The following is a 12,924-nucleotide window of genomic DNA, read 5'->3' as shown; positions in this document are numbered from 1 at the left end:
GTCATTTAAAAATTAAATAAAATCAAAATTGTATTCTTATATCCATGTTGGACTTAAAAGTAAAGCTCTGATCCATCTTCAGACTTAAAATCTCAGTTTTTTGGCTGTGCTGTATATCCATAATTACAATTTTATGGACTGAGCATCCTTATTGATTTGGTGACGTTTATTTATTTACATAAGCCTGCACGGAGGAAAGCAAGGGCACAGAAGCTGTGAGGTCGTTCATTGTGGTTACTGTTATGTCTGTGTGGAAAGGTGACATTTAAATCAGGATTTTATTATTGCTGCAATTAATAGTAAATCCATCCCCTTTTGAAAAATCTAAGTTGCATGTATACACATTCATTTAGGGATTCCATCCTGTTTGTCCTTGATAATATTAGTGTGTTTTAGATCCACTGAATAACTGGAGTCAAATTCATATGCTTTGTTGAGAGGTTGGTTGACTTGATAGGTGATCCTATAGCCAAGCATCCGTGGATCTTAGTGAGTCTCCATAAATGACTGGACCAGAGCTTGTATGGACCACACACTGACTTGAAAGTGCACTTCCTCTCAGATCCATTTCTTCAGAAACCTGACAGAAAAAACAGAGCAGATATACCTCAATGAGCAAAACCACCTGCACAGAGCCTGTCACTCGGGCTTTATCTAAAATGACCATGCATTACCCATACATGCTGCTGCTGCAGGCTGAGGAAGTGCATTGCCTCTGGATTTGATTATGGGCTGTGTTAAGGAAAGAGAAAAGACAGCTGCAGAAGAGAAGGACCAGAAGCTACCATCTACTGTATGTCCTGTGCAGCTTCAAGTCCTTTTTTGGAAAGGCATATATGATCTGATATGGTATTTAAATCTAACAAGCAATGTATGTCTTACTAAATCTGTCTTTTTATGTTTTTAATTTATATCTATGTAATATTTATTGCCATTATTAAATAGATTTTGTGCTTTATTAGAGATGCGTGACCTGTTAAAGCGCGAGTAGTTTCCCCCAAACACTACATTCTATCTCTTGTTTATCAGAGGAAACACAGAGCACAACCAGCCCAATTAAAGCTTAATATAAGTTTCTCAAAAATATGATTAAAAAGCTTTTTCAAACAATGATCTTTCATAAAGTCTTGCATTTGATTTGAGCACCACAAGAGGTTTAACATTAAATCCCAAAATGCATAAGCATACATTCTGCTGGTAATTCTTCTGTTGTTTCTGTATTTTTTTTTCTTTATCTTTTTAAGACAAGCTAGTGTATCCATGGGAACCCAAACTCCAGAGCCCTGCTTTTCAACGGACACCTCCAAATCTTTCTCCGACTTTCTTGGATAAGATTATGACAGTGAAACTCCATGCTGCTTAATAGTCAAGGTTGTAGATGTCATCAGCTTACCTTAACTAATGCAGAGTTCTAGCAGGTCCTCATTCCCCAAAAGTCATCCAGTTCCCAGATGAGATAAGAGTGATATGAGAGGTTACATATTGATATGTTTTTGGACATTTTGGTGTAGTAATTCTCTGAGGTTTCCAGAGTGTCCCTGGTGAGGAGGAGGTGTAAACATTCAGAGTCCTCTTTCCATCCACATCAACAGCCAAGAAATTGAGAAAACACAGGCAAACAGGCAAGTCCTCACACTTTCATTCAATGTCCTTTTTTCTGGCTTCTATCTCTACCCCATATTCCTGCATACATAAACACACACTGCTATCTCTCCGACTGTCTGTTGACACTATGTGTCAGTATATGTGTGAGCTTGGCTCATCTACCCCTGCACACTGTTGCACTCTCATCCCTACTCCTACTCTCTCTCTCTCTCTCTCTGGCTCTCGCTCGCTCTCTCCCTCTCTCCCTCTGCCTCTCTTACTGCGGAGGTTTTGCAGTGCTACTCCCTGTCCTGATTGGTTTGTTGTAATGGAGTTAACCCTTTTGTCTCCTCTGAGTGGAGAGCACTCTTGCTTTTGTTTTTCTTCCTTTCTCACCACGCTTTAATAGCTGTGCAGTGAGATTCGGACACGCTGTTGTATTGTCTGCTTTTGATTCTACTCCATAATCTGAATAGGTGCCCTTTAGAGACAATGTGTACTAATGACTGATGAGTAGACTTTTTATTGTATTTGTATATGTGTCCCGACATGCACATACTTGTTTGTGTATGCATGTACACGTTTGTGTGTTAGTGTCTGTAGTGCCTGTACTAATACAGTGGGTATCTGATTGATAGCTTCAATTACATCCGCCTGTCAGTTGGCAGAAGGATCAGTCGACTTCAATTCATTTTGTATGGCTCATTTGCCAGGTGTGCTAAAATCGAAGTTGTAAGGCATAGCCTGCCATGTGAAAAGACACTTTCAGCATGCCTGCTTCATGTATGTGTATTCTGTGCAAGAGTTTCATTTAAAGCACTGCTAGCTGTAAACCCACGCTTCTCAGCCTCCCACTCCCAGCTTGCTTCAACAGGAGTTCAAATTCTTTAAGTAGGCATACAGGATTATGTCAGCAATAAAATGAAAACACTGCTGCTGATCTTGAATATAACATTAACTTATCCTTTATAATTGTGTTTGATAATTATTCATTAATTCAGTCTGGTCCAGGATATTGTGAGTCTGGCACCATGCAGAAACTCTGTGCCCAAGGCACAAAATACATCTTGGCAGGGCAACAATTACAAAGCAACAAGCTCACACATTTACTTAATCATTTATAACTTAATGAAATTTGGAGCAGTTATTCCACCTTCTGCTTGTTTTTGGAAGGTAGAAGGAAAACTTCTGTTTAAATAAGTGTGAATGAGACAACTGTGCAATGCTCTGTGATGGACTACCTATTTATCTAGGGTGTTTTTTTCAAATGGCAAATAGTGTTCCGGGACAAAATAAAAGATCCTGACCAGAATTAAAAAGTGAATATTAATAAAATAATTCATCAGTAACTACAGTATGTCTGATGCTGATGTTTGATACAGTCATAACATTTAAACCACCTCCTCGTTTCTACACTCACTGTCTATTTTATCAGCTCCTCCTACCATATAGAAGCACTTTGTAGTTCTACAATTACTGACTGTAGTAATTTCTATTTCTCTACATACTGTTTTAGCCTGCTTTCATCCTGTTCTTCAATGGTCAGGACCCCCACAGGACCACCACAGAGTAGGTATTATTTAGGTGGTGGATTATTCTCAGCACTGCAGTAACACTGACATGGTGGTGGTGTGTTAGTGTGTGTTGTGCTGGTATGAGTGGACCAGACACCGCAGCGCTGCTGGAGTTTAAATACCGTGTCCACTCACTGTCCACTCTATTAGACACTCCTATCTAGTTGGTCCACCTTGTAGATGTAAAGTCAGTGACGATCGCTCATCTTGCTCATTGCTGCTGTTTAAGTTGGTCATCTTCTAGACCTTCATCAGTGGTCACAGGACACTGCCCACGGGGCGCTGTTGGCTGGATATTTTTGGTTGGTGGACTATTCTCAGTCCAGCAGTGACAGTGAGGTGTTTAAAAACTCCAGCAGCATTACTGTGTTTTATCCACTCATACCAGCACAACACACACTAACACACCACCACCATGTCAGTGTCACTGCAGTGCTGAGAATGACCCACCACCCAAATAATACCTACTCTGTGGTGGTCCTGGGAGAGTCCTGACCATTGAAGAACAGCATGAAAGGGGGCTAACAAAGTATGTAGAGAAACAGATGGACTACAGTCAGTAATTGTAGACCTACAAAGTGCTTCTATATGGTAAGTGGAGCTGATAATATGGACAATGTTTGTAGAAACAAAGAGGTGGTTTTAATGTTATGGCTGAGCAGTGTAATTGTTTTCAATAAAATTTTTAGGTTTTGAAGATGTAGCAGTTGGTGATGTTGCCACACAGCTCCAGTACCTGGGTTTATTCCTTGCCATTGATTTTTACTATGTGACCAATAACATGTTTTCCTCTTTTTGTCTGCATAGGCTTCCTTCATGTACTTAGGTTTTCTTTAACTTCACAAAAACATGGCATGGAATTAGCTATTTTACACAGCTCCAGAGTACCAGGTTCATTTTCTTCATTAGTTATCTGTTTGAAGTTTTGTTATGCTCTGGATTTCCTTCTAGATCCAGTAAAATATGCCAGTAAAGTTGATAGGTTTTCCTACATGCCTCTAGGTTTAAGGGAGTGTGAAATGGTGAGAGGTGCTCTGACAGCACCACAGCATGTTAAAAAGGTAAAACATAGTATTGATTAGTTGAATAGATTTTTTAGTTAAATCGTTTAATTTTTCTAGTTTAATGGTTTGAATATTGTGTATGTCCTTTGCAGCCTTGTATGTGTTTACATAAAGCATGTAGGTTTTCAGATTGGTAACTACACCTTGCGGTGCCCTTTGGTTTCTCTGGAGTGCAGGTATTGTATTATTAAGTGGCTGACATAACAGACAGTGCACTTTCTCCAAACTTTTTACTAAAGAAAACTTTAATATTTAATTTCCACATTAATATTTCAATTGAACCTTCCTGCAGTCCCAAGAGACTTTTGATGAATATTATTCCTAGTCATAATCATTTTGTCCTGCAGTGAAAGCTAGACGAAAGCGCGCAACCAAGTGGAGGAGCATGCTGAAGTCAAACGTTAAATACACTTAGGCATTCCCTAGGCATTTTGCACACTTCATTAAGTTGTTGTAACATGCCCACCTGCCAGGCTCATTTTGGCCCGCAGGGGGCGAGAAGGCACAGTTATTTCCAAACTGCATTTTGAAGCATTTTGCACCTAATTTAGCGTGATTCACTTTAGCTGGGAGTCAGCCCTTTAGAAGCAGCCTTTGAACTCAGCTCAGTGTTGAGTTCTTTTCTTTGGCCTGCTTGTTTGTCTGTGTTTCTATTTTTTGGTTTGTTAGGCTGCTATGACTCGCTGAAGGTTAAACACATTGACCTGCCTGGCTTCTCTCACAAGACCTTTTGTCACTGTCCTTTCGATGTGGTTTCCAGGAACTCAGCCAGTAGTGTGGTACTCTTCTTGTGTATTATCATCTGCATTTCTGAGTGTAGCTGTGATGAAAGGACCATCTTGGATGTGAGCTGCCTTCAGAGGTGGCATGGTAGCATATCCTGTTTTGAGAGACCCATCCTGGACACAGGTGATGTCCAGTGGTGGCATGACAGTCTTCTTGTGTTTTTTAAATATACACTACTGTTGTGTTGACTTTCCATTCCTTGTTTAGTTTTTAAAAGCTTGGGTTGTTACTTGCTGGTGGATCGAGTAGCTGGCAATAGTGGCAATCCATCTCCCCTGTATTTCTCCTCCAGTCTGTCTCTGTGTTTCCTGTGTTTCCTTCCTTCCTTCCATGTGTTGCTTTGCAATTGGGGTTTACGTGATTGTGGGCAAAGGAGGTGATCGCATGATTTTTAGTGATTATTATTGTTTTTTTCTGTTCTCATCTACCACTTTGGGCTACATGCTCTGCATTTATCTTAGGTTTTAGTATGTTGTTCATTAAGCCCAGATATAGATCCAATCAATCAACTATAGGGACTTCAAGATGGTTGTTCACATATGCTTGCCTCACATATGCTTGCCTCCATCAATTTGATGGAGCTTAATAGGATGTGCTTGAAAGGATGAAGAATGGGACCAATTGCCCAAATCTGGGTGTGCAAAGCTTTTAAAGAAATACCCAAGAAGACTGGAAGCTGAATTGGTACCAAAGGGGCTTCTACAAGTTATTGAATAAATCATCTAAAACATTTGAGCATAAGATATTACAGTTTAAAATGTTTTATGAATTTTCTACAAAAATGTATTATACTGTGTCTGTGTAGATTCATGAATAGATATGAAATTCAAAATTAAAATTCATTCAACACAAAGTGTGCAAAAAGTCAAGTGGTCTGAAGACTTTCTAGAGCCATTGTATGGGGTGGCACAGTGGCTAAGTGGGTAGCACTGTCGCCTCACAGCAAGAAGGTCCTGGGTTCAATTCCCAGGTGGGGCGCTCCAGGTCCTTTCTGTGTGGAGTTTTCATGTTTTCCCCGTGTCTGCATGGATTTACTCCGTGTGCTCCGATTTCCTCCCACAGTCCAAAGACATGCAAGTGAGGTGAATTGGAGACACTAAATTGTCCATGACTGTGTTTGATATAACCTTGTGAACTGATTAATTTTGTGTAACAAGTAACTACCGTTCCTGTCATGAATGTAACCAAAGTGTAAGACATGACGTTAAAATCCTAATAAACAAACAAACAGATCCATTGTATGACATCGCATAAGATTTTACAACTGTTCCTTTTCTTTGAATTAATAATTGGAACACAATTTTTGTCCAAAGACATTCGATTAGTTTTAGTTAACAATATGCAGGGTCAAAAATAGGCATACAGCAAATTATGAATATGGTGATGTAGAAGGTAGATGGTGATTTATACTGTAATTTAACTTTTTAGCAAGTACCCTTAATTTCTTGCCAGTGCTTATGATTTAACTAAACAATGTACATGAAACAGTGGAGGAGCTCAGGTCTTGTGTGGGGGTAGTGCAGGCCACAGAGGAATTGTAGTGGTTAATTGAAAATGACTAGATTGTGGGGAATAGTATTTTGTGTTGAATTTAGTTGTGTTGATCTATTTAAATTGTTCTTGTTTGATTGGTTTATTGCAAACAGCAAAAGGTGTGCAAATTTTGCTTATAAGCCTAATTTAAAATGGGGGTTGAATAATTTTGACTGCAACTGTAATGTTACACTGAGTGTAACAATCACCACTCTCCGGCTCCCCAGCTGTGACTTTATTATATTAGCTTATTAAAAGTTAACAGTCCTCTGAATCCTACATCCATATCTACAAATTTGCTGCACTAGAGTGAAACCTCTGGGTACCTGAAACTCTGCATTGCACTCTGGAACATAATAGGTTACTTTAATATTGCTGCAGAATGCTAGATTTTGTCAAATCTATTTTTCCTTGTGTGCTCTGAAGCCTGAGGGTGTGTAATCCCCAGTAGATTAGCCACACGCTAATAGAGCTGCCTGCCTTTATTTCACTGAAGAGCCTGTCTATGTTTAATCAGTAGGCTTTTAACAACTACTGTAAATCTAAATGTACAATACGAAGGTGCAACAGGGGCGGTGAGAAATGCAGAAATAGACTCACCACCAAAGTGATTCTGGTCCCAGGTGCAGAGAACTGGACAAAAATCAATCAAGGAGGGAAAGTGATAAAAGGAAAAAGTTAATAGAAAAACACAAAATGAACTGTAGGGGAAGAAAATAGAAAGATCGTGGCAAGAAATAGGATTCGATATGTGGTCTTAAAGCATTATACGCTCTACTCTGTTGGCCAAATGGTGGCCTGGTTACTTACAATTATGACTGATTAAAATTTGAGCAATTGAGGTTTAAGGGCCTTGCTCATGGGCCCATCAGTCCATCTGCTGAGCTACCACTGCCCACTACAACTTGAGAGAGAAGTGGAACCATGATCACAGTCAGCCAACCAGCTAATCTGTAGCCAAAATTCAGATGGGGGGCTCACACATCTTTATAATACCAGTTTGAGGAATGAAACATGGAAGATTGGGTTAATCCACATGGACAGAGGTAGCTGGAGGATACAGTCTACTGGGTTAACCTCTCTAAACATTTTAAATGGTTCCATGTACGTTTGGGTCCCAACTTCTTTAACTTCAGGGGGAGAGTTTTTGCCACACTCTTTTGAGTTGCGGCAGCTGTTCTGAAGTGTGATGCAGTAGTGGCTTGGAGGATGTTGCGTTCCTTCTGCCAAACTTTCTTGCAGCGCCTGATGAATCCCTTTGCAGAGGGCACGCTGATGTCTGTTTTTGCTCTGGGAACATGGAAGGTGGATACCTGATTTGGTGCTGATGGACAAGTGCTATACGGTGTTGTGAGCTTATTCCACACAGAGCAGATGATTTCACCAAGACATAGGATTGGTCGAGGTTAGACACATGCATTCAAGGTCTTGGTTGACCCTCTCCATCTGTCTGTTGGACTGTGGCAGACAGAGAACAGGGCACATATGGCCTGGCAGAGGCTGAGACATTTGACCTGTTATATGTAGGCCAGATTCTTATGGTATGTCCAAACTACAATTTGGTGTTTTGTCCCCTCCAGCCACTGTTTCCATTTCTCAAGGGCGACCTTTACTGCTAATAACTTCCTGTTAACAACATCGTAATTTCTCTCAAACAAGGTCAGTTGGCAAGAAAATTAGACACAAGGGTGTTGTCTATTGTCGAGACCTGCACATTGGATTAGAACGGCACTGACCCCAACATAAAAGGCATTGACCTCTACAATGAAAGAGACCTTGGGATCACGCAGTTTCAGCCTTGGGGCGGTCATGAGGCATTTCTTTATTTCATCAAACCCCCCCAGGCTTCCAGCATCCACCTTAACCTGCACACAGTTTTCTTGATTAGGAAAGTAAGGTGTGCTGCTTCAATTATGAAGGAATAACCTAAATAAATTGCCTAACCAAGTCTGACCAGCCTGATCAAGTTGGAATGAGGCCATTTAGTTATGGCCTTGGTCTTTGCTGGACCCATTTGCAAGTGGCCCCTGGATATGTCAAAGCTGCGGAAGGCTATCAAACTGGCATGGAACAGGTTTCTGCTATAGATCAATATGTCATCAAGGTTGACAAACATGTAGTGCCTCATTAATGAACTAGTGAAAGATGGTGGGGGCATTCATAAGCCCAAAGGGCATTACTCGGTACTCATAGTGACCATAGTGACCAGAAGCTGTTTTCCATTTATCCCTCTGCCAATCTCAGATTAGGTTGTAGGCATTGCACAGGTCCATCTTAGGGAAAATGGAAGCCTACTACAATGATTCAAATGCTGAGCAGCAGTGGGTGGTGGACCTTAATGGTGATTAAGGTCCTCAATACTGGGGTCCATGGACCAGCCCTTTTTCTCCACAAAAAAAGAACCTGGCCTTGGCCAGGGATAAGGAGGGGTGAATATGCTCTTAAGCCACGCCTTCCTAAATATTCTCATCCATGGCGTTTTGTTCCAAAAAGTATAACCTGCCTTAGAGGTTGTGCCTGGGAGCAAATTGATCGTACAAATGAAAAGGGCAAGAAGGTGGAAGTGTCAGTGCTCTGCGGTTGCTAAAAACTGCCATAGTACTCTGGGGAAACCATCGACACATCGATGACTTCTGATTGTCCCTCTGCTGGGAGAGGGGAGGTCAGTGCCTCTCTGAGACACGTCTTTTGACAGAGTGGTGACTTTAGAAATATTGAACATGTGCAGCAGTCGATCCTGGGGAGGTATTGTTGGAGCCATGGAAATCCCAGGATGAAAGAAAAGTAAGCAGCTGTGGTTACCCAGCTGGAATATTACTGGTCAAGTTTGTTGCTTTGGACCCCAGTTCTAATGGGTAACAAAGCCTCAAGGGTTGTTGTGGATGTGCCCAGTTCACTACTAGGGTAGCATCCATGAAGCTACCCACAGAGTCAGAATCAATTAACGCTGTAAGGTGTTTCTGTTGCTGGACTCTACAATAGAGGATCAACCTTAAAAATACCCCTGAGGTCTGGAGGGCAGATTTCTGGTCGGTCACAGGTCCCTGTCCAGAGATGGACCCTGTATTTTACATTAGGCCCTGCGTTAGGGTGCCAGGAACTCTCCCCTTTGCCACTAAAACAGCTCACCTCACAGACCTAAATGAGTTCAGAAATGTGCGATTTAGATGTTATCAATCTGCATGGCCTCTTCTCCCATATTGACAGGGCTAGATGGAGATGGAAGGGTAAGGGGAGCTGACTTGGAAGGGCTGTTGTCTTGTTTTATTTCCCAGGGGGTCATCCAGCGACTGTGTTTGCACTGTCAGAGACAATTATCCAAGCGGATGGTAAGCTGATAGAGGAGCTCCAAGGATGTTGGTGGGTCACTGGTGGCCAACTTATCATTCAGCTGCCACTCCTTAGCAGTGTGAGTGCGGAAACTGAGTTCTGACCTACCACAGGGCAAAAATCTGTGGAAGGTCTGCAGCCCTCTAAGGAGCATAGATTGGGCTAGTTTTTACCAGATGCCTGGGTGATAATGTGGGTAACCTTTGACCATTTGGTAGGGAACTGGCACTTAAATGCCAGTGGGCACTGCAAGAGGAAACCCCTACTTTTTGGGCTCCTAAACTGACACCACAGATGACATATGACAGATTGTGGGAGGTGAGAGGGTTAGGTGCAGATGTTGCGGTCTGGGGCAGGTGTTGCAGCAGTGTCAAAATTTGTTGGAGCAATTGTTTATACTGTACTAGTATGGATCCATGCTGCTCCTGTGACTTGCTCCAGCTCTCCTGGGTCCATTGGGTCCTTCTGTAGTAGTAGTAATAATAATAGTAACAATAATAATAATAAATATATGTCTTTATTTATCATATATTTATATAGACAAGTACAGTACAATTAAAAGATCCTTTCACCCACAGCTTGTTTGGAAGCTGGGGTCAGACCGCAGTGTCAGCTATTGTACAGTGCCCCTAAAGCTGAGAGGTTTAAAAGCCTTGCTCAAGGGCAGAACAGTGGTTGCATGGCAGACACTGCACATTATAATCAAGAATACATAATAATGAAAACATAACATCTAGGCTAATTCAGAGATACACTATATGGCAGTATGTCAAAACCTAACCATGAACTTGTTGAACATTCCATTACCTTCTAAAAGCTTGACCAACTTATGACAGTCTTTGCTAGTCTAAGAAAGCTTTGAATGTGTCTGATTTGTGGCATTTCAGACTCTGCTTTTATAAACCTACCTTGCTTTGGTCACAGGGCACAGTCATACTAGAACAAAAAACGGCCTTTCTTCAACGGTTGCCACCAAGTTAAAATATCACATTTTTATACAGTGTATCACAAAAGTGAGTACACCCCTCACATTTCTGTAGATATTTAAGTATATCTTTTCATGGGACAACACTGACAAAATGACACTTTGACACAATGAAAAGTAGTCTGTGTGCAGCTTATATAACAGTGTAAATTTATTCTTCCCTCAAAATAACTCAATATACAGCCATTAATGTCTAAACCACCGGCAACAAAAGTGAGTACACCCCTTAGTGAAAGTTCCTGAAGTGTCAATATTTTGTGTGGCCACCATTATTTCCCAGAACTGCCTTAACTCTCCTGGGCATGGAGTTTACCAGAGCTTCACAGGTTGCCACTGGAATGCTTTTCCACTCCTCCATGACGACATCACGGAGCTGGCGGATATTCGAGACTTTGCGCTCCTCCACCTTCCGCTTGAGGATGCCCCAAAGATGTTCTATTGGGTTTAGGTCTGGAGACATGCTTGGCCAGTCCATCACCTTTACCCTCAGCCTCTTCAATAAAGCAGTGGTCGTCTTAGAGGTGTGTTTGGGGTCATTATCATGCTGGAACACTGCCCTGCGACCCAGTTTCCGGAGGGAGGGGATCATGCTCTGCTTTAGTATTTCACAGTACATATTGGAGTTCATGTGTCCCTCAATGAAATGTAACTCCCCAACACCTGCTGCACTCATGCAGCCCCAGACCATGGCATTCCCACCACCATGCTTGACTCATAGGCATGACACACTTATCTTTGTACTCCTCACCTGATTGCCGCCACACATGCTTGAGACCATCTGAACCAAACAAATTAATCTTGGTCTCATCAGACCATAGGACATGGTTCCAGTAATCCATGTCCTTTGTTGACATGTCTTCAGCAAACTGTTTGCGGGCTTTCTTGTGTAGAGACTTCAGGAGAGGCTTCCTTCTGGGGTGACAGCCATGCAGACCAATTTGATGTAGTGTGCGGCGTATGGTCTGAGCACTGACAGGCTGACCCCCCACCTTTTCAATCTATGCAGCAATGCTGACAGCACTCCTGCGCCTATCTTTCAAAGACAGCAGTTGGATGTGACGCTGAGCACGTGCACTCAGCTTCTTTGGACGACCAACGCGAGGTCTGTTCTGAGTGGACCCTGCTCTTTTAAAACGCTGGATGATCTTGGCCACTGTGCTGCAGCTCAGTTTCAGGGTGTTGGCAATCTTCTTGTAGCCTTGGCCATCTTCATGTAGCGCAACAATTCGTCTTTTAAGATCCTCAGAGAGTTCTTTGCCATGAGGTGCCATGTTGGAACTTTCAGTGACCAGTATGAGAGAGTGTGAGAGCTGTACTACTAAATTGAACACACCTGCTCCCTATGCACACCTGAGACCTAGTAACACTAACAAATCACATGACATTTTGGAGGGAAAATGACAGGCAGTGCTCAATTTGGACATTTAGGGGTGTAGTCTCTTAGGGGTGTACTCACTTTTGTTGCCGGTGGTTTAGACATTAATGGCTGTATATTGAGTTATTTTGAGGGAAGAATAAATTTACACTGTTATATAAGCTGCAAACAGACTTTTCATTGTGTCAAAGTGTCATTTTGTCAGTGTTGTCCCATGAAAAGATATACTTAAATATCTGCAGAAATGTGAGGGGTGTACTCACTTTTGTGATACACTGTACATCTAGTAATGTTATACAATGGGCATGAACAATCAACTCACTGAACAATCACTGAAACTTGATTCACTCAGCATTTACTCTGCTTTTTTAATCCCATCCATGTTTTAGACTAAGCCAGCACTTTGTGTTATCTTAACTTTAGAAAATCACAAAATCTTTCATATAACATGAGCTATCCTAGAAAATAATGTGCAATTTATAGGGACTGTGCAATAACCTTCTTCTTTTTTCTTTAAAGTTCTTTAAAACCACACGTGTATTTTTTTGTATCTAGATGTGTATATGTTTATTTGTAAATACATGTATATATATATATATATATATACAGTATATATATATATATATATATATATATATATATATATATATATATATATATATATATATATATATATATATATGTGTGTGTGTG

Source organism: Trichomycterus rosablanca, chromosome 1 (genome assembly GCF_030014385.1).
Source record: "Trichomycterus rosablanca isolate fTriRos1 chromosome 1, fTriRos1.hap1, whole genome shotgun sequence".
Taxonomy (NCBI): domain Eukaryota; kingdom Metazoa; phylum Chordata; class Actinopteri; order Siluriformes; family Trichomycteridae; genus Trichomycterus; species Trichomycterus rosablanca.
This window is presented reverse-complemented; position numbering follows the sequence as displayed.